Source organism: Sus scrofa, chromosome 4, assembly GCF_054392235.1.
Source record: "Sus scrofa isolate SSC_HxYL_T2T_F1_AM1 chromosome 4, Sscrofa_HxYL_maternal_Yorkshire_Landrace_v2.0, whole genome shotgun sequence".
NCBI classification, from domain to species: domain Eukaryota; kingdom Metazoa; phylum Chordata; class Mammalia; order Artiodactyla; family Suidae; genus Sus; species Sus scrofa.
In genome coordinates, this window is record NC_139386.1 from 35,060,608 (window position 1) to 35,086,025 (window position 25,418).

Here is a 25,418-nt window from a genome sequence, read left to right on the forward strand (position 1 = left end):
TTTGCCTTTAGCTCAAATGCTGTCTTTTCTGTTTCCATCTTCTTGAGCTTGCACAATTCTGAACACATTAACTCTCTCAGTACTGTTTCTGTGATAGCAGCTTTCTGCAGTAGGGCTCCTGTGAGAAGATTATGATTAAAAATTGATGGGAGAAGGAATATTTGAGCCAGCATATAAAACAGAACCTTCCAGGAGCACCCATTGTGGCCAGTGGTAGTGAACTTGACTAGTATGCATGAGGACATGGGTTCGATCCCTGGCTTCTCTCAGTGGGTTAAGGATGTGGCATTGCATTGCCATGGGCTGTGGTGTCAGATGCAAATGTGGCTCAGATCTGGCATTGCTGTGGCTGTGGCGTAGGCCAGTGGCTGTGGTTCTGATTTGACCCCTAGCCTGGGAGCTTCCATATGCCACACATGCAGCCCTAAAGAGCAAAACCAACCAACCAACCAAACAACAACAAACCCCAAACAGGTGTTCTTGCTGTGGCACATCAGTAACAAACCTAACAAATATCCATGAGGATGCTGGTTCAATCCCTGGCCTTGCTCAATGGGTTAAGCATCCAGAGTTGCCGAGAGCTGTGGTGGGGGTTGCAGATGTGGCTCAGATCCTGCGTTGCTGTGGCTCTGATGTAGGCCAGCAGCTGTAGCTCTGATTCAACCCCAAGCCTGGGAACTTCCATATGAAAGGAAAAAAAAAAAAAAAAAAAAAAAAAAGAAAAAAGAACAGAACCTCCCACAATAGAAAATGAAGGTGGTTTTGAGAGGCTTATGGCCGCCTTGTCTGAGACAGTTTTCTTCTGGTTTATATCATTTGTGTTTTCAGGCTTGGGGAGTATGGATTTATACTTAGGGACGTTCTTACTGTAGGTGACTCTTCTGGAACAGGTCTGATTCCCTGGCCTTAAGTCCCTAGCCAGATAGTCAAGCCCCTCCACAGCCTTGTTAAATCCTTCCCCCCGAAACTCTCCGTGACTCCCTGTTGCCTGTTGGACTGAGAGTGCACTTTTCCTGTGGTTCCAGTTTACATTCTGGGCTCATCTCCTTGGCTGTCCTGTGGATGCCTCTTTAGATCAGCTATCCTAGATTGCTTCCGTTCCCTGGGTACATCCCGTGCTTGCCTACTTTGGCTTTGGCTGACATAATTCCTCCTGCTTGGAATGACCTTGCCTCCCATCTCCATCTGCAGACATCCTATGGTTATTTTATTAAAAATTTTTGTTATAGTTGATTTACAATGTTCATAATTTCTGCTATACAGCAAAGTGATCTGGTTTTATATATATACACATACGCATTCTTTTTTTCCCACATTATCTTCCGTCATGGTCCATCACAAGTGATTGGATATAGTCCCTGTAGTCCCCAGTGCTGTACAGCAGGACCTCATTGCTCATCCACTCCAAATGCAATAGTTTGCATCAACTAACCCCAACTCCCAGTCCATACCCCTGTTGTTATTTTAGCACCAATTTGAAATTCCTCCTCCCCCAAGAATTTCTTCCTGGTTTCTCCAAAGTAATCACTTCATTCCTCCTTTGAACTTCCTGGCCATTTGTTTACGCAGTTGCTTTGTCATATTTTGTTATATGGCTAACGATTGCTGTCGCTGTCATTTATGCATTTGTCTGATACACTTGCTCGTGGTGTAGGATGAATGGATATCCAGGCTTTCTTGAGACGGTTCCCACTTTCCTGGGACAGTCTCAGTATATGCGCTGTCCCAGCACGCGGTTGTTTAGCACCCCCTTGCATTCTCAAAAGTATCTTGATTTGAATAATAAATTATGTGATCACCCTTGGAATAAGTAACTGGGGGGTTGAGGCTGCCTCATACTTGTGCTTGAGTCACTGGCCATTTATCTGAAGGGGGGGTGGAACCCACATGTGCGGGCAAAGGAGTTCACAAAAAGGAGCCTGCCTTGTGCCGGGGCAGGGACCACATTGCAGAGGCCATCAAGAAAAGAAATGATGAAGCGATTAATCGTGACTCTTGGAGTTCCCAGTCGTGGCACAGTGGTTAACGAATTCGACTAGGAACCATGAGGTTGCGGTTTCAATCCGTGGCCTTGCTCAGTGGGTTAAGGATCCGGCGCTGCCGTGAGCTGTGGTGTAGGTTGCAGACTTGGGTCGGATTCCGAGTTGCTGTGGCTCTGGCATAGGCCGGCGGCTATAGCTCTGATTAGATCCCTAGCCTGGGAGTGGAGGGAGCGGTCCTAGAAATGGCAAAAAGACAGAAAAAAAAAAAAAAATCGTGACTCTTCCCAGAGCTGGTCTTCCTAATGGTACTGCCTGGAGCTATGACTTTCTCATCAGAAAGTTAGATTCCCTCAGGGTTTAACGAACAATCTCTCCCAACATGAAGGGCTGCGGGCATTGCTTCCTCCTTAGATAAGTGCAGTTAGAGCTTCAAAGGAGAACACTTGGGCATCGTGTGGAATATTTAGTACACATGTGAAAGGGATTTGATTTATTTACTAATTTTTTATTTTCCATTCCTTTTTCTTTTTAAAATTCACCTACAGAAAAGTGGACAGAATAGTACAAAGTCATAGTGCCTTCATTTTGCTTCATGTGCTTTTCCTCTCTCATTGGCCACACACACACACACACACACACACACACACACACACACACAGAGGAATAAGTTTGTGTTTAAGTGAGATTTATGGGTAAGGGTTCACATTCTCTTTCTGAACCACTTGCATTTTGCTTTGAGGCCATCATGATACTTCACCCCCTAAATACTTCCCCACGCTTCCAAGAATAGGGACACCCTTCTACGTAACCACAGTGTCATCATTACCCAAGACAATGAACAGTAGTCCCACAGAATCATCTCACATGCAGTCCGTATTCAAATATCCTTAAACAGTTTTGGATCCCAAATCCATTTGATCCATTATGTCTCTTTTATCTCTTTTAATCTTGCACAGTCTCTTTGTGTGTGTGTGTGTGTGTGTGTGTGTGTATGCAACCTATCATTGACATGCAGTGTTTGCAATTCTTCCCCCTCTCACGCCTTAAAGAGTTTTGCCTTTACCCACTTAGAGTCTTCCTCCTCCTCTGTCTTCTAAAGAAGGTCCCGTCATTGCTGGATCTGCTCTCTGTGTGTTAGAATTCAGTCATGAAGAATCTGGAGGTGGGTTAAAGGCTTGGAGTGAGGAAGAGGTGGGAGGAGAGGTAAGCGCCTTGGAAGTTGGTCCTGAGGCTTTAAAAAAGCCAAGCTTTGGAGTTCCCATCATGGCTCAGTGGAAATGAATCTGACTAGTGTCCATGAAGATGCAGCTTCAACCCCTGGCCTCACTCAGTGGGTTAAGGATCCGGCATTGCTGTGAGCTGTAGTGTAGGTTGCAGATGTGGTTTGGACCCGGTGTTGCTCTGGCTGTGGTGTAGGCCAGCGGCTATAGCTCCAATTCAGCCACTATTCTGGGAACTTCCATATGCCAAAGGTGCAGCTCTAAAAAAAGAAAAATACCAAAAAGCTAAGGTACCTCTCCTGTGCTCCCTCCCCGACCCTATAGGTCTAAGACGTGGGGGCTGGGAGAGGAGTGGAAGGAACTTATTAGAAGTACTGCTTTGAGTTATGTGTTGGATTCTCGTAACTCTTCCTCCAGCACTAGTAAAGAACTATGCCTACTTGCTAGTTACTTTTGGACTATTTCTCCCTGAATGGGACACTCCCCCAAGATGAGGCTTCATGGGAAACCAGTATTTATTCTGCTCATATATGGTCTTTCCTCCTCAAAGGAGATAGATTAATGCCCATAGAGAGAGAGCTTTCATAAGGCTATGATCTTAAGCCTTAGGATATCTTAAGAAGATTTTAGAAGATCACAGCGATTTATCATTCAAATTGGGATGCATTAGAGAGTGAACTATTTATAGTGCATATGAAATAATTATTGATAGTGAAATAATTATTTCAGGGCCATAGACTTAAGCTAGAATTATGTCAGGCCAACCAAAACATATGGATCCCCTGGTTATAGATGCCTGTTGTTTGCACCACAATTTACTTTGTCCAAATGGATAAAAGTAATAAGAAAACATGATGAGAAAAATGAATGCATGTACATTAGTGCATCTAAGTATTAGATTCAACCATATGAAACTGCTTTACACAAGTAGCAGTCTCATGAGGTGTCTATAATGATTTCAGAATTTTGGTTGATGGCTATTTATTTCTTTAAGTAGTAAAGCCTTTGAGAATAAAAATTGTTTTTCATTCTATTATTTATATTTTGTTCATTTATTCATCAAACATTTATTGCCCACCTACAATGTGCAGATGCTATGCCAGACACTGGGCATGGATTAGTTGCACAGAGTGGGTATCTGGTACTCAAGAGCAATATACTGTATTTGTGCCCTTTTCCCTCTTCCAGCTAGAACTCAGCAGAAATAAAGCATAGTAGGTTCATGTTTGTTATTTATGTTGGAAAAAACCTAAAATGCAAATTGAAATACGAAATTATCTTGTGCCATTCTTGTGGCACCATCGCAAATTGATATCTGAGAACATGTATCCACCTCTCTAATCTTTTTACTATTGGAGTTCCCATTGTGGCTCAGTGGAAATCAATCTGACTAGCATTCACAAGGACACAGGTTCTATCCCTGGCCTTGCTCAGTGGGTTAGGGATCTGATGTTGCCTTGAGCTGTGGTGTAGGTCGCAGACATGGCTCAGATCCCAGGTTGCTATGGCTTTCGCGTAGGCCAGTGGCTACAGCTCTGATTTGACCCCTAGCCTGGGAACCTCCATATGCCCCGGGTATGGCCCTAAAAAAATATATTTTTATTATGCTTTAAGGATGCAGAAGCCTCAGAGACACGGCATGACTTTTGCACACAAGGAGCTTATAGTTGAGTAAAAGAAGAGCAACAGGTCAGTGCATTATGCATCATGCATGCCCCTTTATAAGTCTGTTCAGGGCTCCATCTGAGCTGCAAGGGAGGAAGTAGTCTTTACCTGTGTCATGGGAGTGAGTGGAAAATTATTCACAGAAGCGGTGAGGCTGGAAATACAACACATTGGCTTAAATTTTTTTACTGAGTGGCAGGCCTCTGGGAATTAACTTTAGACCTAAACTATCCCCACTGCACAGAGGTACGTATCCATTGAGGATGGTGGGCTTTGAACTAATAACCACAACAATAAACATCCAGCTATCAGCTGTGATACATGCAATAAGGGGAAAGAATAGCAGACTGCAGAGTACGTAGAAGAGAGACCACATTTTCTTTTGGGGTTCTGGGAAGTTCTCTCTGAGAGAATCACCTTGAACTTGAGACCCAAAGGAGGAGGGCAGCAGACCCTGCAGAGGGCTGATGCAGTTGGAGCTGAGCAGTGGAAGAGGAGAGTAGTGACATATGAGGATAAGACATTTTCTTCTTGAATGAAGTTGAATGGTTAGATGGACTCTTTTGGAGGTGGGACAGGAAGGGGTTCATTGGTTAAGACACAGAGACCTGCATGTCATGGTGGAAATGAGTCAGTGGAAAAGTAAGCCGTTTGACAAGGCTGGAGTGTGGGATGTGAAAGAGGATGCCGCCTCGCATTTTGCGTTCCCGTGAGTAGCAGGGAGCCATTGAAGAGTAGATATGAACTAGGGAATGAGATATCACATGTGTATTTGAGAAGGAGAAATCTCAAGGATGAATGAATTGACTGAAGACATTGAGGGCCGGAAGACCGTGCAATTGTCCAACAAATAGGGGTTGAAGCTTTGATCTAAGGCTCTGGCAAGAGAGAGAGAAAAGGAGACACCGATGCCCAGTAAACACGGTCTGTAGAATTGGGTTATTGATGAGAGGAGGAGGTGGAGGGTGAAACGCTGTTCAGGTTCCTGATTTGGGTGATACGTGGAAAGGAATAGTAGGAGAGGGACCAGTGTGGGCCATAGATGATGAGTTAGTTTGGTCCCTGATATGTGCCAAGTGCTTGTGGGAGATCTAGTCTGATGTTACCTAAATATCTGATCAGTTAATGTTTTCTGAAGTTGATGAGATGCTCTCTGAATATTTTTGATAGGTTCACAGGGTGTTTGCTGAAAGAGTTGAAAGCATTCAAACTACTTATAAAAGAGTTCTTGGGTTTTACAACTGGCAGATTGCTTTATTCTGAATTACGCATTACAGACTTTTTGCGTGTGTGTGTGTTGGAGAGACATTAGACTTTGTCACAGTTCTGAAAATATGTTATTTCTGGTATGTTTAGATGGTGAGTTTTCAAAAACAGTGAAATATTACCACCAGGCTTGCTGCGCTGTGTATTTTTCCCCATTCAGTTTCCCATTAAATATACAAGCCTAACATCTGGCACTCTTCTTTTTAAGGACTCTGGAAAAAAAGAACAGCAAGGATTAGACTTAGCACTTGACAAATCATCCAGTTGTAATATTTTCGTCTAGAGCTGAGTTCGACGCCGACTGAAATGTCCGCACTGGGAGCAGCCCTGTGTAATGTTAGGGAGGAGCCACTTAGGAGAATTCCTAATATGGTCAGGGCATTCTCGAGATGCATGGAATAGCCTGTTGGTGCAGCATCCTCCGAGACGGGAATGCAGCCCTAACCTATCAAGGCCAGGGTGACAGACTCCGAAGAGCACTTCTTTTCTGTTATTTGTCAGGCTGCAGCCCTGTTGGCTGATGATGGCAATTCTTCTTCCTTTGCTTCATTTTTCAATGGCAACTCCTTGGACTCTGAGCTGGAAAGTCCCTGTCCCAGTTTGAAAGTCACACATGCTTAGCGTTGGAAGGGACCTCGATAAAGATCTCAAGCCAAACCCCGAGCGTTTTTGCAGATGAGAAAAACAAGACCCAGAGAGGTGAAGCGAGTTGGCCCCCGGCCATCCCACTAATCATGGAACCCCCAGCCCAGCTTGACTCCCCCTTCAGGAGTTGCAGGCTGGCAACCTCCCTCCTCCTTTTCGTTTGTTATTTGTCAGGACGTAAGAGGCTTCCCTTCCCTTTATAAAACCTCTTGGAAATGGTTTTAACTCCATTGAGAGAAAGGACATGCTTTACTCAGAAAACTTATTTTTGTTTTCTTTCCAAATGGGTTTTGGTTCTAAGGCAGCGTGAGTGAGTCCCCTCTGTTCAGAGAGCGCTTTCACTGCACAGCGCGACATCTCTCTAATGGACAGTCAGACAGCTGCTCACATTACAGCAAATCCCCTCTGCCTTTCGGAGTGTGGTGGTGCCTTTAAACTCAGGAAAGGACAGATGCTAAAATTTGGTCAGCACGGTCACCTGGGTCTTTAGGGCCGGCGATACTAAGACGTTCCTTAGACGGAACCATTTATCAGACTTTCAAACGGATCCTCGATTCTGTGAAATTAAAAATCTCATGGAGTTCCCATTGTGGCTCAGCGGTAATGAACCTGACTAGTATCCATGAGGACGTAGGTTCCATCCCTGGTCCCGCTCAGTGGGTTAAGGATCTGATGTTGCTGTGAGCTGTGGTATAGTTTGCAGATGCTGCTGGGATCTGGCGTTTCTGTCGCTGTGTGTAGGCCGGCAGCTGCAGCTCCAATTCAACCTCTAGCCTGGGAACTTCCATATGCCACAAGTGCGACCAGATCTGAAGATGGTTATGAGAGGGGAGAAGAAAAGAGCTTATGGGGTACCGACCATCTACTGTCTCAGCATAGACAGGGGAAAGGGATTCAGGGGTCCTTTTCTCAGGAACCTCAGTGTCTGCTGAGCCCCAGCTTTCTCTCTGTACTTTCTGGCCCGGGCACGGGGTGGCGGGTAGGAGCAGGTGGTAAGCATTGCCATGGCTCCTCACGTTGTCTGTGCTCTGAGCTGCCAGATGCTTGGGTTTGGAAAGCCAGGAGTCTCTACACAACAGACACTCGTGACTGCTCGTGGATGTGTATTTTAATAAAATAATTCTGTCAAAAAAAAAAAAAGCCAAGAGCTTTTATTCTGCTCCTGCTGGAATGTCTCTTCTGTGAGGCAGTGGACACTTTAGGATCCTCCTGCAGGAAAAAAGGGAAGGATCTCAGCAGATAAGACGAGGAGGGAGAAACATCAATTACTAGCTCCAAACAGAATCCCAGTACATTTGTAAGAGCTCAGCTAGAGAAAAACAGGGACTGTTGAGTGTGATGTTCTCAACCTGGGCTGTTTCTAAAAGCAGCAGATGAGTGCTGCTGTCTGAACTAAGCACAGAATGATGAGAAAATGCATCCTGGTGGATTTTCCTCAGATCTTTAGAGTAAATAGAATTTTTCGTGCTGTAGCAAACTGAATTCTGTACCAAAATGGTCATAGAGTATTGCAAAGCTCTGTGGGAACTTAGAGCTGATCTGAGATGGATATGCTTTGTCCTTCCAGACCCTTCTCCCACCTTCCCCACACTCTTCTGGGTCCTGGGAGTCTAGTGTCCACGGACCAGTCACTTATTTGCCCTCTGGCTTCTGTTTGGATCTGGCCAGTGGGAGGTCCCGTTTTATCATCCCTTGATGGCTTCTTTTTTTTGGGGGGGGGGGAGTCTTTTTTTTAGGGCCAGTGGGTGTGGCATATGGAGGTTCACAGGCTAAGAGTTGAATCGGAGCTGTAGCCCCTGGCCAACACCACAGCAACGCCAGATCCGAGCTGCGTCTGTGACATGCACCACAGCTCACAGCAACGCCGGATCCTTAACCCACTGAGCGAAGCCAGAGATCGATTGAACATGCGTCCTCATGGATGCTAGTCAGATTCATTTCTGCTGAGCCATGACGGGAACTCTGCTGACAGTTTCTTAAATCCTGTCTACACCTTGTAAATAATCCCCTTCATAAAAGCTCTTATTTGAGTGAGATCTGTTTTTTTTTTTTTCTGGGACCCTGAAATGATACATCATTTAATCTGTATGACCATTTTACAGATGAGGAAACTGAGACACAGAAACCCACTGGCTTTTCCAGCGGCATCCTTTCCTTCCTCCTTTTCCCAGCCATGGTTGAGTATTCACAGGTTGAGACCCTGAGGCCCTGGAATGCTAGGGATGAGAAAACCTCTGGCCCTGGAATCTGCTCTTCTCTAATGTGATGACACATTTCTAAGAAACTTGCATTTCCTTAAAAACTGTGTCCTTAAAAATGTTATTTCCTGTAGTGTATACAGACAATGGAATATTATTCAGCCTTAAAAAGAATACAACCCTGTTGTATTCGCCAACATGGGTGAACCTTAAGGATGTTTTGCTAAGTGAAATTGGCCAGTGTTGCATGATTCTGTCCACATGAAGCATCTAAATAGTCAAATCTGGAGTTCCGTCGTGGCGCATTGGAAACGAATCTGACTAGGAACCATGAGGTTGCGGGTTCAATCCCTGGCCTCGTTCAGTGGGTTAAGGATCTGGCATTGCCATGAGCTGTGGTGTAGGTTGCAGCCGCAGTTCAGATCTGGCATTGCTGTGGCTGTGGCGTAGCTCGGCAGCAACAGCTCCGATTAGACCCCTAGCCTGGGAACCTCCATATGCCTCGGGTGGGGCCCTAAAAAGACAATCAATCAATCAATAAATAAATAGTGAAATCCATAGAAGCAGAAAGCAGAGTGATGGTTGCCAGGGGCTGGGAGGAGCGGAAATGGGGGCGTTGTGCAGTGGGTATGAAGTTTCAGTTTTGCAAGATGAATAAACCCTAGAGATGCTCTGTAACATTGTGCCAGTGGTTAACAAGACTTTGTTATACAGTTAAAATTTTAAGAAGGTAGATCTCATGTTCTTCTTCTTTTTAACCACACACAAAAAAAGAAGCAAAAAAGAAGTATTTTAATAGATCAAAAAGTAGTTAGAGAAAGCAGTCTCCTCTGGGCCGGCGGCAGGGTGGTGGTGGGGTGGCACTGTTCACAGGGGCATGGCTGGGCCACTGGAAAGGCAGGAAATGCCTTCTTCCTTCGGGGTGGAAGCACCTCGTACAGGGCTTGGCTAGAGGGGTGCGGGCTGGATGTATCTCCACCCCTCTCTCAGCTATGCCTTGTGTTCCCATCTCCCCACCCCAGCATGTGGGGAGTCAGAATTGCTGACCATGCCTCTGACCACTCGTGAGTGATTGAGAGTGTGTGTGTGTGTGTGAGAGAGAGAGAGACTGAATTTGCATTCTTCCTTTTATTAACCTCCCCTCTTGAAGCATCTTTTTTGACTCCTCGTCTTTCACTGATTCTAAGACATGTTTTGTTTTCCTCCTACTTGAATACTCTGCTACCAGATGTGTCTTATAACTGAAAGCATCTTTTATTATTTTTTTATTTTTTATTTTCCCACTGTACAGCAAGGGAATCAAGTTATCCTTACATGTATACATTACAATTACATTTTTTTCCCCCACCCTTTGTTCTGTTGCAACATGAGTATCTAGACATAGTTCTCAATGCTACTCAGCAGGATCTCCTTGTAAATCTGTTCTAAGTTGTGTCTGATAAGCCCAAGCCCCTGATCCCTCCAACTCCCTCCCCCTCCCATCAGGCAGCCACAAGTCTTTTCTCCAAGTCCATGATTTTCTTTTCTGAGGAGATGTTCATTTGTGCTGGATATTAGATTCCAGTTATAAGTGATATCATATGGTATTTGTCTTTGTCTTTCTGGCTCATTTCACTCAGGATGAGATTCTCTAGTTCCATCCATGTTGCTGCAAATGGCATTATGTCATTCTTTTTTTATGGCTGAGTAGTATTCCATTGTGTATATATACCACCTCTTCTGAATCCAATCCTCTGTCGATGGACATTTGGGTTGTTTCCATGTCCTGGCTATTGTGAATAGTGCTGCAATGAACATGCGGGTGCACGTGTCTCTTTTAAGTAGAGTTTTGTCTGGATAGATGCCCAAGAGTGGTATTGCTGGGTCATATGGAAGTTCTATGTATAGATTTCTAAGGTATCTCCAAACTGTTCTCCATAGTTGGCTGTACCAGTTTACATTCCCACCAACAGTGCAGGAGAGTTCCCTTGAAAGCATCTTTTATTGCAGTTGGTCAGGTGGTGGCTGTGCTGCAGCTTCCTTGCCTGTGTGTGTGTGAACTTGATAGTTCTGGTTGCATGACAAGATGAGTGAAACCTCTTACTGTCTCAGTCAGCCATCCATTCCACGACCATCTGAGGAAGGAATGTGGCCCTAGGTGTCGACAGAAATCTGCTAACCTCTATTAGTAAGATTTTCTTGCCAGTATCAGTACTGTGGGAAGGCATCAGAAGCTTAGAAGAAAATCCGCAATGCGATACTTGAACACTCCTCTAAGAAATGCGGCATCGGAGCGCCCGTCGCACCTCAGTGGTTAACGAATCTGACTAGGAATCATGAGGTTGTGGGTTCAGTCTCTGGCCTTGCTCACTGGGTTAAGGATCCAGCATTTCTGTGAGCTGTGGTGTAGGCCGGTGGCAACAGCTCTGATTAGACCCCTAGCCTGGGACTCCATATGCTGCTGGTGCGGCCCTAGAAAAGACAAAAGAATGCTTCATCGCTGAAGCTCTTGGTGATACAGGGGACAGTATTGTGTGGAAAAACACAGTGGTTGGACCCTGTGGCAAAAAGTGATTCGAAAGAGTGGGTTTTGAATGGGATACCTGAGTCAAATTAAATTGGAAAAACTAAACAATTTATTTCATGAATATCTTCATATTTTCCCTTTTTATGAATATAGTAAAAACTGATGCCTAAGTAGGTCTGATAGAGCTCTTTTAATAAGTACAGGATAAAAATTCTTGATCCTAATATTTGTACCACCGTTTAATTTGCAACCATTTTTCTTTCCCACTGTTATGTAACATAGCATTTATCTCTTACAACCAGTGAATCTTCATCAGTGAAGTATGGTAATGAAGTTGGAAGCCTATCAAATTATCAGTATGAATCAAAAGATGAGTGGGAAAGCTAAGAGCTGAGGAATGAGTTTAATAATTCTTTTGCGCAATAAATACTCATGAAACGTCCACTGTGAGACCAGTGCTGGGATAGACATGAGGATATAGCTGTGAACAAAGCAGATAGGCCCCCAGGCTCACAGGGAAGACAAGATTTTATATATATATATATATATATATATATATATATATATATATTGGCTTTTTGCCATTTTCTTGGGCCACTCCTGAGGCATATGGAGATTCCCAGGCTAGGGGTCGAATCGGAGCTATAGCCACCAGCCTATGCCAGAGCCACAGCAATGCAGGATCCGAGCCGCGTCTGCAACCTACACCACAGCTCTCAGCAACACCAGATCCTTAACCCACTGAGCAAGGGCAGGGATTGAACCCACAACCTCGTGGTTCCTAGTCGGATTCGTTAACCACTGAGCCCAGACGGGAACTCCAAGACAAGGTATATTGAATAAGTAGTTGCATGGATGATATTACAAAAGAAGACTCGCAGGCTCCTTTGGAAGGGTAGAGGAGCTTAAGATGGTCAAGGGAAGCAGACGGCCCGAGTGGGGAAGGGAGCCTTACATGGAGAATAGAAGGACAAGTAGGAGGTGGTCAGGTGGAGATGAGTGGGGTGGTCCTAGCAGAGGGACGGGTGGGTGCAAGAGCTGGAGTGTGGTAAGGAGTGAGGGGCCGAAGGAAGTGCAGGGTAGCTGGGGCCCAGATAGTGATACGGTGATGAGAGACCAGGCTGGAGAAGTAGGTAGGCACTGGATGACCAAGGCACTTCTAAGTCATGCCAAGGAGCTTGGTCTTTATCCCCTAGATACGAGGAGGTTTGGAAAGGGTTTCAGGAGGGGTGTGGTGTGCCAGGCTCAAATGTTAGAATGGTCACTCTGGCCACTGTGCAGAAATGGAGGGCTGTTGGAGTTCCCATCGTGGCGCAGTGGTTAACGAATCCGACTAGGAACCATGAGGTTGCGGGTTTGATCCCTGGCCTTGCTCAGTGGGTTAAGGATCTGGCATTGCCGTGAGCTGTGGTGTAGGTTGCAGACGTGGCTTGGATCCCTCGTTGCTGTGGCTGTGGTGTAGACCGGCGGCTACAGCTCTGATTGGACCCCTAGCCTGGGAACCTCCATATGCCGCGGGAGTGGGCCTAGAAAAGGCAAAAACAAAAACAAAAACAAAAACAAAAACAAAAAAAACCCAAAAACCTAGAGGGTTGTCGATCAAGGTCAGAGGAAGGGAGCATGCGTTTGTCATCTTCATTTGATTAGAGACATGGTAGCTGCAATGGGCGGAAGCTATCAAGTAATGCGAAAGAGGAGTTCCCTTCGTGGTTCAGCAGAAATGAATCTGACTAGGATCCATGAGGACGCAGGTTCGATCCCTGGCCTTGCTCAGTGGGTTAAGGATCTGGTGTTGTCGTGAGCTGTGGTGTGGGCGAAGACACAGCTCAGATCCTGTGTTGCTGTGGCTGTGGCGTAGGAATTGACCCCTAGCCTGGGAACCTCCACATGCGGTGGGTATGGCCCTAAAAGAAGGCAAAACATAAAAATAATGCGAGGGAATCCTGCAGTGAGCAATAGTCCCCATCATTAATTGGCTTTCTTGGATATTTTATCCTTAGTTCTGATAACCTAAGACAATAACTTTCTTTATTTTTGACAGAGTGACTTCTGACTTGAACCTGCGGTGTGCTTTGAGAGATCCTCCACCAGGTAAACACAGGACAAATTTCCTCAGATTCATAGACCATGTTTTTCTGCCCAGACATCCTAAGACCCAAATCCAACATCTTATTTAATCCTTGCAACATCCTATAAGTTAGGTGTATTTTATTATTTTATTTCCATCCTTTTTTTTTTTCTTTTTTTTGGCCACCCTGTGGCATGGAGTTCCCAGACCAGGGATCAGATCCCAGCCATAGCTGCACCCTAAGCTGCAACTGTGGCAGCACCAGATCCTTAACCCACTGTGCTGGGCAGGGGATCAAACCTGCATCCCAGCACCCTCAAGACAACACGGCTCCTATTGTGTCACAGCAGGAACTCCTTATTTCCGTCTTACACATGAGGAAATTGAGAACAGAAAAGTTAGGCAACTTGATCAACATGTGCAAAGATGTTCATTGCAGAATAAATTATAATTGCCAAATAAAACAAAACAAAGAGGAGAGGATCTAAATATCTAATAGTAGGCACATTTTGTTAAATCAAGATTAAGAAGTTTCTCTTTGGGAGTTCCTGTTGTGGCATGGTGGAAACAAGTCTAGTATCCATGAGGACTCGGGTTTGATCCCTGGCCTTGCTCAGAGGGTCAGTGATCCGGTGTTGCAATGAGCTGTGGCGCAAGTTGCAGACTCATGAATCTGGCAGCATTGCTGTGGCTGGGGTGTAGGCTGGCAGCTGCAGCTCCGATTTGACCCCTAGCCTGGGAACTTACATACGCCACGTATGCAGCCCTAAAAAAAAAAGTTTCTCTTCTATTCCTAGTTTGCTAAAAGTAAGTTAGCCTGGATGGTGAATTTTACGGAATTTTCTAATCTACTGAGATGATGAAATAATTTTTATTCTTCATCTTTTCCTGGTAACTTATATTAATTGATTTTCTAATGTTAAATTATCTTGCATTGCTGTGATAAAAACCAACTTGACCATGAAGCATTAGCCTTTCTGTATATAGCTAAGATTTAGTTTTAGACCTGAGATTGGATAAAATATTCCTCTCTGCTATTTTCCTCGTCAAGAATGATGTTCAAAATATTGGAATTACTTGCTCCTTGAATGTATGGTGGAATAGGAAAAAAAAACAGTTGACATCTGTTGTTTTCTTCGAGGGAAGAACTCTTACCTGCTGATTTAATTTCTGATTTAGTTAGGTTTTCTAATTTCTTCTTGAGTCAGTTTTGGAAAGTTTTATTTTTGCTTTTATATATAAACATACATTTCTGTTGGATATGTATACAGCAAGGGAATTTTTGGGTCATGGGGTAGGTATATGTTCCGCTTTAAGAGATACTAGCAAATTTTTTTCTCCCTGTATTAATTTAAAAATGTACATGCCAACCAGGAGTGTATGAGAGTTCTGATCTCTCTGTATCCTTTCCAATACAAAGTATTTTCTGTTTTGTCTGTTCTTTTGATTTTTCATTGAGACTCTACTGGTGGGTGTGAAGTAGTATCACTGAAGTTTTAATTTCTATTTCCCAGCAGACTAAAGAAATTGGGTACTTTTTCATATGCTAATTGACCATTTGAATATCTTTGTGAAAAGCCCTTGCAAGTTTTTAACAACCACAAAAAACAAGTGAAATGCTTATTCAGGTCTTTTGGAAAAAAAATTGGGTTGTCTTATTGAATGGTCTTTCTTATTGAATTATAGACATTTTTAATAATATGTATTCTGGATTTGAGGCCTTGGTAGAACGTATATATTGTAAATATCTACTGTTTTTCCTATGGTTTACCTTTTCACTCTTTTTATGAAGAGAAATTCCTTTAAATGATCCATTCTTTTTCCTTTGTGCTTGGGCGCTATTTAAGAAATCTTGGCCTGGTTTCAAGATCACAAAAACGTTTGATGTTTGATATTTTCTTTTGAAAGCTGTATCATTTTTCGTTTCCATTTTGGGCTGTGATACATCTGGCATTGGTTTTAGTGTGCATGATGTGAGGGAGAGGGTCAAGGTTAATTTTTTTCATGTTCTTGATCAACAGCCATTCTTTTGTTATAGCACGACTTATCTATTTACTTATTTTGGTTAGGTTTACTGAAGTATAAGGGACACACAGTAAGATTCACTCTCTGGTGAATTCATGGTTTGATAAACTTCAGCAAAAAAATTAGGTACGGTTAGTCAGGTAACCACTACTACAATCGGGAGGCAGGACATACCCAACGCCTGAAAGAATGCTCCTTTGTAGTAAACAACCACTGATCTGATTTCTGTCCCTAGGTTTTTCAGAATAAATAAATGGAGTCATATAATATTTAGCCTTTTGTTACAAATTTCATTTTAAAAAAATCTCAAAAATTCATCTGTGTTGTTGCCAGTACTAGTCATTTGTTCTTTTTTATTGCTGTGTAGAATTCCATTGTATGGATATATCACCATTTGCTTATCCATTCACCAATTGATAAACATTTGGGTTATTTATAATTTTTGGCTCTTTGACTAAAGCTACTATGATTGCTTGTTAATTGATCTTCCTTTGGATACATGTTTTCATTTCTATTGGGTAAATTAGTAGGAGGAGAATTATTGTGTCATATGGTAAGTGTAGCAAGTATATGATTAATGTTTTATATATATAAAAATCCCTCCAGCTATTCCCATAGTGACTGTGCCATTTTGCATTCCATTCAGCAGTATGTGAAATTTTGCTTGTTCCACAATCTCTCCAGCATTTGGTATAATCAGTCTCTGTTAACTTGAGCAATTTGAATTCATGTATAGTGTTATCTTGTTGTAACTTTAATTCTCATTTCCTTCTTTGCTCTCTGTATATCTCCTTTGGTGAAGTGTCTGTTCAAATCAGTCATCCATTTTAAAAATTAAGTTATCTGACTTTAAATTATTGAGCTAGAATAGAATATATTCTGGATACAAACCTTTTCATCAAATGTGTGCTTCGCAAATAACTTTTCCCAATCCATGGCTTGTTTTTCATACTCTTAAAATCATCACTCAGAGTAGAAGTCTTTAATTTTCATGCAGTTTAATTTATCAATTTTTTTCCTTTGGTGGATCACAGTTTTCCGTCCTATGAAATCTTCACTAAAACCAAGAATACAAAGATGTTCTTAATTTTTTCTAGAAATTTTATAGTTTTTACTTTTGCATGTAGTCATATGAGTTATATGACACATTTCAAGGTGATTTTTGTATCTGGTGTGAGATAAGGGTAAAGGTTAAATGTTTTATGTGGATGTCTGCATTTTCCATCGCCATATGTAGAATTTCCCCCTTTTAAATACCTGGTGCCTTTCTCTCTCTCTCTCTCTCTCTCTCCTCCTGGTACTCTGATTACATGCATATTAAATTGTATGATATTATTCTACAGCTCTTGGATACTTTTAAAAGTTACCATTTCTCTTTGGATAATATTTACTGAAATGCTCAGGTTACTGACTCTTTAATGTCCTGTTTCATCAGCCAATCAAAGGAATTCTTCATTTCTGATACGGCATTTTTATTTCTAGAATTTCTTTAAAATTCTTTCCTATAGTTTCTATGTCTCTGCTGCAATTCTCCATCTTTTCATGGATTGTATCCTTCTCTTCCATGTGAGCCTTTTACATATTATCATAGCTATTTTATTTTATTTATATATTTTTTTGGTCTTTTTAGGGCCACATCCATGGCATATGGAAATTCCCAGGCTAGGGGTCAAATCAGGGCAATAGCCGCTGGCCTACACCACAGCCACAGCAATGTGGGATCTGAGCCGTGTCTGTGACCTACACCACAGCTCACGGCAATCTTCAACCCACTGAGCAAGGCCAGGGATGGAACTTGCCTCCTCGCGGATACTGGTTGGGTTCGTTAACCGCTGAGCCACAAGGGGAACTCCAATCATAGCTATTTTAAATTCTCTGTATGATTGTTCCAATATCTGGGCCATCTCTCTGTCTAGTTCTGTTTGTTGGTTGCTTTATCTTGTTAATGGGTTGTTTTTCCTTGGATTTTAAATGTCTCATAATTTTGATTGGATGTTGGACCTTGTTGGTGGAAGGGCAGTAGATAATAAAGCTAATAATATGGCCACCCAGAAATCGGCCCACTTCTTTTGTGAGGTTGTTGGTGTAAGAAAGATTTAGTCCATCTTGTTAGCAGTTAGTAAGATTAGTTGCTAGTGGAGTTCCCGTCGTGGCGCAGTGGTTAACGAATCCGACTAGGAACCATGAGGTTGCAGGTTCGGTCCCTGCCCTTGCTCAGTGGGTTAACGATCCGGCCTTGCCGTGAGCTGTGGTGTAGATTGCAGACGCGGCTCGGATCCCGCATTGCTGTGGCTCTGGCGTAGGCCGGTGGCTACAGCTCCGATTCAACCCCTAGCCTGGGAACCTCCACATGCCGCGGGAGCGGCCCAAGAAATAGCAACAATAACAACAACAACAACAACAACAAAAAGACAAAAAAGACAAAAAAAAAAAAAAGATTAGTTGCTAGTGAGGAGTTAGGGTGGTGTTGGGTTCCTAATTGCCGTAGTTACCCTCTACCTGCCAGACTCCCAAGTTTTCCTGTGGTGAACTATAGTTACCTCATGCCTAGTATGTGATCTGTTGTGCCAGAGGGTATTTCTCACTCTCTAAACGCCATCCTCAGCTTTCACAGACCCTCCACAGCAGTTCTGCTGAGGAGATCTCTCTCCATGATGTTCTCCACGTGTTCCTCTCCTAGCTGTACACTGCTCTCAGGGTTCAGTGCAAAGCTGGGGCTGGGATGGGGGTCTCAGTTCTTCTGGTCCAGCCTTAGTCTTGGGCAGGACTTGAGTGTCTTGGCCTTGGGACTGTCACTTTGTCCACATTCTTGCTCCTCCTCATGGCATCTGATTTCTGCCTTGTGTTTTTGTAGGTGGCTTGGGTGGAAGAGAGTTTCCTCTTCCTCCCTCTTCTTTGTGTCCTGGGCTGAAGAGTCCCTTGTACTTCCATCAGGGTAGGACCAGCGGCATCAGCATCACCTGAGAGCTTGTGCAGAATCACAGGTCCTACCTTTAGACCGGATGAATCAGAATCTGCATTTTTTAAAAATTTTTTTTAATTTTCCCACTGTACAGCAAGGGGGTCAGGTTATCCTTACATGTATACATTACAATTACAGTTTTTTCCCCCACCCTTTCTTCTGTTGCAACATGAGTATCTAGACATAGTTCTCAATGCTATTCAGCAGGATCTCCTTGTAAATCTATTCTAGGTTGTGTCTGATAAGCCCAAGCTCCCGATCCCTCCCACTCCCTCCCCCTCCCATCAGGCAACCACAAGTCTCTTCTCTAAGTCCATGATTTTCTTTTCTGAGGAGATGTTCATTTGTGCTGGATATTAGATTCCAGTTATAAGTGATATCATATGGTATTTGCCTTTGTCTTTCTGGCTCATTTCACTCAGTATGAGATTCTCTAGTTCCATCCATGTTGCTGCAAATGGCATTATGTCATTCTTTTTTATGGCTGAGTAGTATTCCATTGTGTATATATACCACCTCTTCCGAATCCAATCATCTGTCGATGGACATTTGGATTGTTTCCATGTCCTGGCTATTGTGAATAGTGCTGCAATGAACATGCGGGTGCATGTGTCTCTTTTAAGTAGAGCTTTGTCCGGATAGATGCCCAAGAGTGGGATTGCGGGGTCATATGGAAGTTCTATGTATAGATTTCTAAGGTATCTCCAAACTGTTCTCCATAGTGGCTGTACCAGTTTACATTCCCACCAGCAGTGCAGGAGGGTTCCCTTTTCTCCACACCCCCTCCAGCACTTGTTATTTGTCGATTTATTAATGATGGCCATTCTGACTGGTGTGAGGTGATATCTCATGGTAGTTTTGATTTGCATTTCTCTTATAATCAGCGATGTTGAGCATTTTTTCATGTGTTTGCTGGCCATCTGTATATCTTCTTTGGAGAAATGTCTATTCAGGTCTTTTGCCCATTTTTCCATTGATTGATTGGTTTTTTTGCTGTTGAGTTGTATAAGTTGCTTATATATTCTAGAGATTAAGCCCTTGTTCATTGCATCATTTGAAACTATTTTCTCCCATTCTGAAAGTTGTCTTTTTGTTTTCTTTTTGGTTTCCTTTGCTGTGCAAAAGCTTTTCAGTTTGATGAGGTCCCATGGGTTTATTTTTGCTCTAATTTCTATTGCTTTGGGAGACTGACCTGAGAAAATATTCATGATGTTGATGTCAGAGAGTGTTCTGCTTATGTTCTCTTTTAGGAGTTTGATGGTGTCCTGTCGTATATTTAAGTCTTTCAGCCATTTGGAGTTTATTTTTGTGCATGGTGTGAGGGTGTGTTCTAGTTTCATTGCTTTGCATGCAGCTGTCCAGGTTTCCCAGCAATGCTTGCTGAATAGACTTTGCTTTTCCCATTTTATGTTCTTGCCTCCCTTGTCAAAGATTAATTGACCATAGGTGTCAGGGTTTATTTCCGGGTTCTCTATTCTGTTCCATTGGTCTGTCTGTCTGTTTTGATACCAGTACCACACTGTTTTGATGACTGTGGCTTTGTAGTATTTCTTGAAGTCTGGGAGAGGTATGCCTCCTGCTTGGTTTTTGTTTCTCAGGATTGCTTTGGCGATTCTGGGTCTTTTGTGGTTCCATATAAATGTTTGGATTGTTTGTTCTAGTTCTGTGAAAAATGTCATGGGTAATTTGATAGGGATTGCGTTGAATCTGTAGATTGCTTTGGGTAGTATGGCCATTTTCACAATATTGATTTTTCCAATCCAGGAACATGGAATACCTTTCCATTTCTTTACATCTTCTTTGATTTCTTTGATTAAAGTTTTATAGTTCTCAGCATATAGGTCCTTTACCTCCTTGGTCAGGTGTATTCCGAGGTATTTGATTTTGTGAGGTACAATTTTAAAAGGTATCATTTTTTTGTATTCCTTTTCTAATGTTTCATTGCTGGTATACAGAAATGCGACTGACTTCTGAATGTTAATCTTATATCCTGCCACTTTGCTGAATTTATTAATCAGTTCAAGTAGTTTTGGGGTTGAGTCCTTAGGATTTTCTATGTATAGTATCATGTCATCTGCATATAGTGACAGTTTTATCTCTTCTCTTCCTATATGGATGCCTTTTATTTCTTTTGTTTGTCTAATTGCTGTGGCCAGGACTTCCAAAACTATGTTGAAGAGCAGTGGTGAGAGTGGGCATCCCTGTCTTGTTCCAGATTTGAGTGAGAAGGCTTTTAGTTTTTCCCCATGGAGTATTATATTTGCTGTGGGTTTATCATAAATGTCTTTGATTATATTCAGGAATGTTCCCTCTATACCCACTTTGGCGAGGGTCTTGATCATGAATGGATGTTGAACTTTGTCAAATGCTTTTTCTGCGTCTATTGAGATGATCATATGATTTCTGACTTTTTTTTTGTTAATGTGGTGTATGATGCTAATTGATTTGCGTATGTTGAACCATCCTTGTGAACCTGGGATGAACCCAACCTGGTCATGGTGTATAATTTTTTTGGTGTGTTGTTGGATTCAGTTGGCTAAGATTTTGTTGAGAATTTTTGCATCTATATTCATCAATGATATTGGGCGATAGTTTTCTTTTTTGGTGGTATCTCTGTCTGGTTTTGGAATGAGGGTGATGGTGGCATCATAGAATGTCTTTGGGAGTATTCCTTCTTCTTCAACCTTTTGAAAGAGTTTAAGGAGGATGGGCACCAATTCCTCTTTATATGTTTGATAAAATTCACCTATGAAGCCATCTGGTCCTGGACTTTTATTTGTAGGGAGTGATTTTATGACCTCTTCAATTTCATTTCTAGTGATCGGTCTGTTCAGTTGGTCTGTTTCTGCTTGATTCAGTTTTGGCAGGCTGTAAGATTCTAGAAAATTGTCCATTTCTTCCAGATTGTCAAACTTGTTGCCATACAGTTGTTCATAGTATTCTCTTATGGTTTTTTGTATTTCTGCTGTATCCGTTGTGATTTCTCCTTTTTCATTGATAATTTTGGTTATTTGGGTTCTTTCTCTCCTCTTTTTAGTGAGTCTGGCCAGGGGTTTGTCAATTTTGTTCACCTTTTCAAAGAACCAGCTCTTGGTTTTATTAATTTTCTCTATTGTTTTTTGAGTCTCTATTTTATTGATTTCTTCTTTGATCTTTATAATTTCCTTCCTTCTGCTGACTTTAGGACTTTTTTGTTCTTCTTTTTCTAATTCGTTTAGGTGGAGGGTTAAGTTGTCAATTTGGGATCTTTCTTCTTTTTTGAGAAAGGCCTGGATTGCTATAAATTTCCCTCTGAGCACTGCTTTCGCAGCATCCCATAGATTTTGAGAGGTTGTGTCTTCATTATCATTTGTTTCAAGGTAGTTTTTAATTTCCTTCTTGATTTCCTCATTGACCCATTGGTTTTTTAGTAGCATGTTGTTTAGTCTCCATGGAGTAGGTTTTTTCTCTTTGCTTTTCCCATGGTTGATTTCTAATTTCATGGCATTGTGGTCAGAGAAGATACTTGAGATAATTTCTACGCTCCTAAATTTATTGAGATTCACTTTGTGTCCCAATATGTGGTCGATTCTTGAGAATGTTCCATGAGCATTTGAGAAGAATGTGTATTCTGCTTTTTTTGGATGTAGTGTCCTGAAGATATCAATGAAGTCTAACTTTTCTATTGTTTCCTTTAGGATCTCTGTTGCTTTATTGGTTTTCTGTCTAGAGGATCTGTCCATTGATGTGAGGGGGGTATTTAGGTCTCCTACTATGATTGTATTCTCATCAATATCTCCCTTTATGCCTGTTAATATTTGTTGAATGTATCTGGGTGCTCATTTTGACAAGATCTTTGAGGGATTCTTGTGCACTTTGAGCTCTGATCTTTTATACAATCATTGTTTTTTCTTTTCTTCCCTTCCCTTCCTTCCCTTCACTTCCCTTCTCTTTTTCCTTCCTTGCTTCCTTCCTTCCTTCCTCTCACTCATTTCTTCTTATTTTTGGCCAAATGTGCTTTTAATAATGAAATTAAAATCTTTCAAGTCAAAATATTTTGAAGAATACTTTAAGAATAAACCAGATTGTAGTACACCAAAATAAGGTATTAAAATGCATTTTCTAGTTAAATTATTGAATTTAATTGAACAATTATCATTGATATGCATATTTAAAGCTTCTTAGTTTCAAAGTCTTTGAGCTTTGTGTTCTTAGCACTCTAAAACTTTGACTTTTTCTTGTAGCAGAGGTTTTTCTGTGGCTTCCTCTTATGAAAGGATTTCTTAGACCTTTGAAGCTTGCCTCCTAGGGGCGGTTCTGTCTTCTTCTTCACCTTGGGTTCAGCTCAAGCAACAGGTTCCTGCATGAAATTTCAATTGATGCTTCAAAATCTGGCCTAAAGGATTCTAGCAAGGACTCATCCCTTTGTTAAGGTTCTTGCCAACAGACCCTAAGCTTTTGAATCTTCCTAACTTTGAGTATCTTGTGATGCAATGATGGTTGGGACTGTGCTGCCCAAATTCTAGTTTTCTCTATTTTTTTTCCCTACCTTTCAACAAAGATTCGTTTTGCATTTATCTCAATTCCTCTTTCCTTTGATTTCATAAAAAATGCTGGTCCAGATTGCTGGATTATCGTGTCTGCTTTCCTTTTGTGTTTCCTTTTGCCTTTGTACCCAGATATTTTGAAGACTCCCTGCTCTACTCAACACCCGCCCCCCTCCGCCTCTGCACCTTATTGAGAGATGTAAAGTCAAAGAGTTCTGCCAATATCATTAAATTTCTTTCGCATGTCTTGTCCAACTTGGGGCCATCATGTATATGTTCCAAGCAGGTAGACAGAAAAGGGCATAAGGTCATGCCGCTTAGTTGACTCAGCCCAGGTCAAGAGTCGTCCTGATTTCCCAGGGCCAGAGACTTCTGCTTTAATCTCAGGGGTCAATATTAGCTCTAAGGGAGGCCAGGACATGTATATCTGAGTTGGGTGTATGATTGCTGCAAAAGAAATCAGAGCTGGGTTTGCTATGGATAGGGAATTAAACACAGACATCAGACAGACAGGGAGCTAAACATCAGCTTTATTCCCAACAATCCTGGATTGGAGCCTGAGCTTAAATTATGGACAGGACCAGCTAGAAGCAGGCATCCTATTACTTTTATTGCTGACGTCTTCTTTCATGGAAAAGAAAAATACATGCTGCTGAGGCCAGAAGTAGAGAGAAGGGGGGGCGGTGTCCAGACCTCCACGCACTGTCCCTCACTGAGTCTGAGCGAGCCAAGGAGTCACTCCCTTGAGGAGGAGTGAGGGCTTCTAGTGAAGGGTAGAAGTCATCTTCCATTCGTTTTAAGAAGACAAACAGTTTTAAGTGCCCAGGCAGGGATGCTGGGAGGGAGATAATGATGCTCCTCCTAGTAATTGTTTTATGGACATGTGTGTCACACATACAATGTCTTGTTATGAGTAATGACATTTTGTGACAGTTATGTTATATGTATTTATATATTTTCCCCAACTCCTACTCTTAGTGACCTTGTAATATAGATGGCAGTCTCTCATGGGAGTGTAGAAGAGGGAGAATTCACAGGTGTTGAAGTTGTAAAACCCTCACAAAGGAGATTGTGATGAACTGCTACTAGATTTATAGATTTGTAGAATTGTTTCAGGTTGAGAAGAAGGGTGCTTCAGGGCAAATAAACACCATGGGCTGCAGACAGTAGACTTTCAGCTGTTTCAGAAGCTCGCTGCAGGACTCTTTGTAACATTCCTCTACACTGCTGGACAGAAACCAACCCACCCACTAAACCACCCACCAACCCACCAACCCACCCACCCACAAACCAACCAACCAACCAACTGCTGCCTCTCCCTTCACTCGAGGGTTTTGTTGCAGACCCCCTCGGTGTGCAGTACCCTCCGGCCCTTCTTCTCGCTTGGACATCCTTGACTTCTGCTGTCATGCTGTTCGAAAACCCCTAACAACCAGCCCTGCTCCCTGCACAAGGCTCAGCTCTGAGTAGCCAGCTAATTGTTGCCGCTGATTGCTTTGCTGACAGTGCTTTGTGGCTATTTCAGTTTTTCTCCAGCATTCCGTAATTGGAGGAAATGACATCGTGTGCTGTCCAATCAGCCTCTTGTCAGATATTATTACATTTGTAGGATAATCAGGTGACATTCAGGTTTGTTCCTGCCACGTTGGTATGAGGATTGCGGCCTATGGCAGTTAACTTGGCAGATCAGCGGACCCCACCTGGCTCTGAAACAGGGTTGCCCCTGGTGTGGGGGAGGAGCATTCTGCATTCCCAGTGTGGGCTCAGAATACCCGAGCATCCACTTGGGTCCCCTGTCCAGGCAGCAACATCTCACTGAAATTCTGCACCTCACAGTGGCATGACCCTGAAAGGATGCTGGCTTTCTTCTCTTTGAAACGTGATGTTTCAGGATTCTTTTGATAGTTGCCTTTCTGATTAACACAGAAAGACCCTTTCATGTTTCCCTGGTGGAAATATGGATATGACCTGAGGCTGACTTCTGTTTGGTGAAGCTTTAGCAGTGGTTTGCCATGCAGCGTAGTGAGATCTCACTACATTGCTTTGATTACCAGGAAGAACCATCTTAAATTATAAAACTCCTGAATTGAACCTATCTACAAAACAGAAGCAGACTCACAGACATGGAGAACAGACTTGTGGTTGCCACAGCGGAGGGAGGAGGGAGTGGGGTGGACAGGGAATTTGGGGTTAGCAGATGCAAACTATTACATCTAGAAAGGAAAAGCAGTGAGGTCCTACTGTATAGCACAGGGCACTGTATCCAGTCTCTTGGGATAGACAATGATGGTAAAGAATATAAAAAAATAATTTATGTATATATACATATGACTGTGTCACTTTGCTGTATAGCAG

General features: G+C 42.5%; 1 protein-coding gene across 18 annotated transcripts in view; it reads left to right on the top strand.

Annotated features, from left to right (window-relative positions):
• Window positions 1–25,418, top strand: part of NCALD (neurocalcin delta) — a 454,841-nt gene that overhangs the window by 122,280 nt on the left and 307,143 nt on the right. For 15 of the 18 annotated variants that reach the window (XM_085020454.1, NM_001445053.1, NM_001445051.1 and 12 more), the window contains one exon: window positions 13,524–13,573. The exons of 2 other annotated variants lie outside the window; for them this stretch is intronic. The gene's annotated coding sequence lies outside the window, so the exon portion shown is untranslated. Of the gene's footprint in view, window positions 1–13,482; window positions 13,574–25,418 lie in introns of all 18 variants that reach the window. One more of the 18 variants, XM_085020455.1, reaches the window with a different exon arrangement.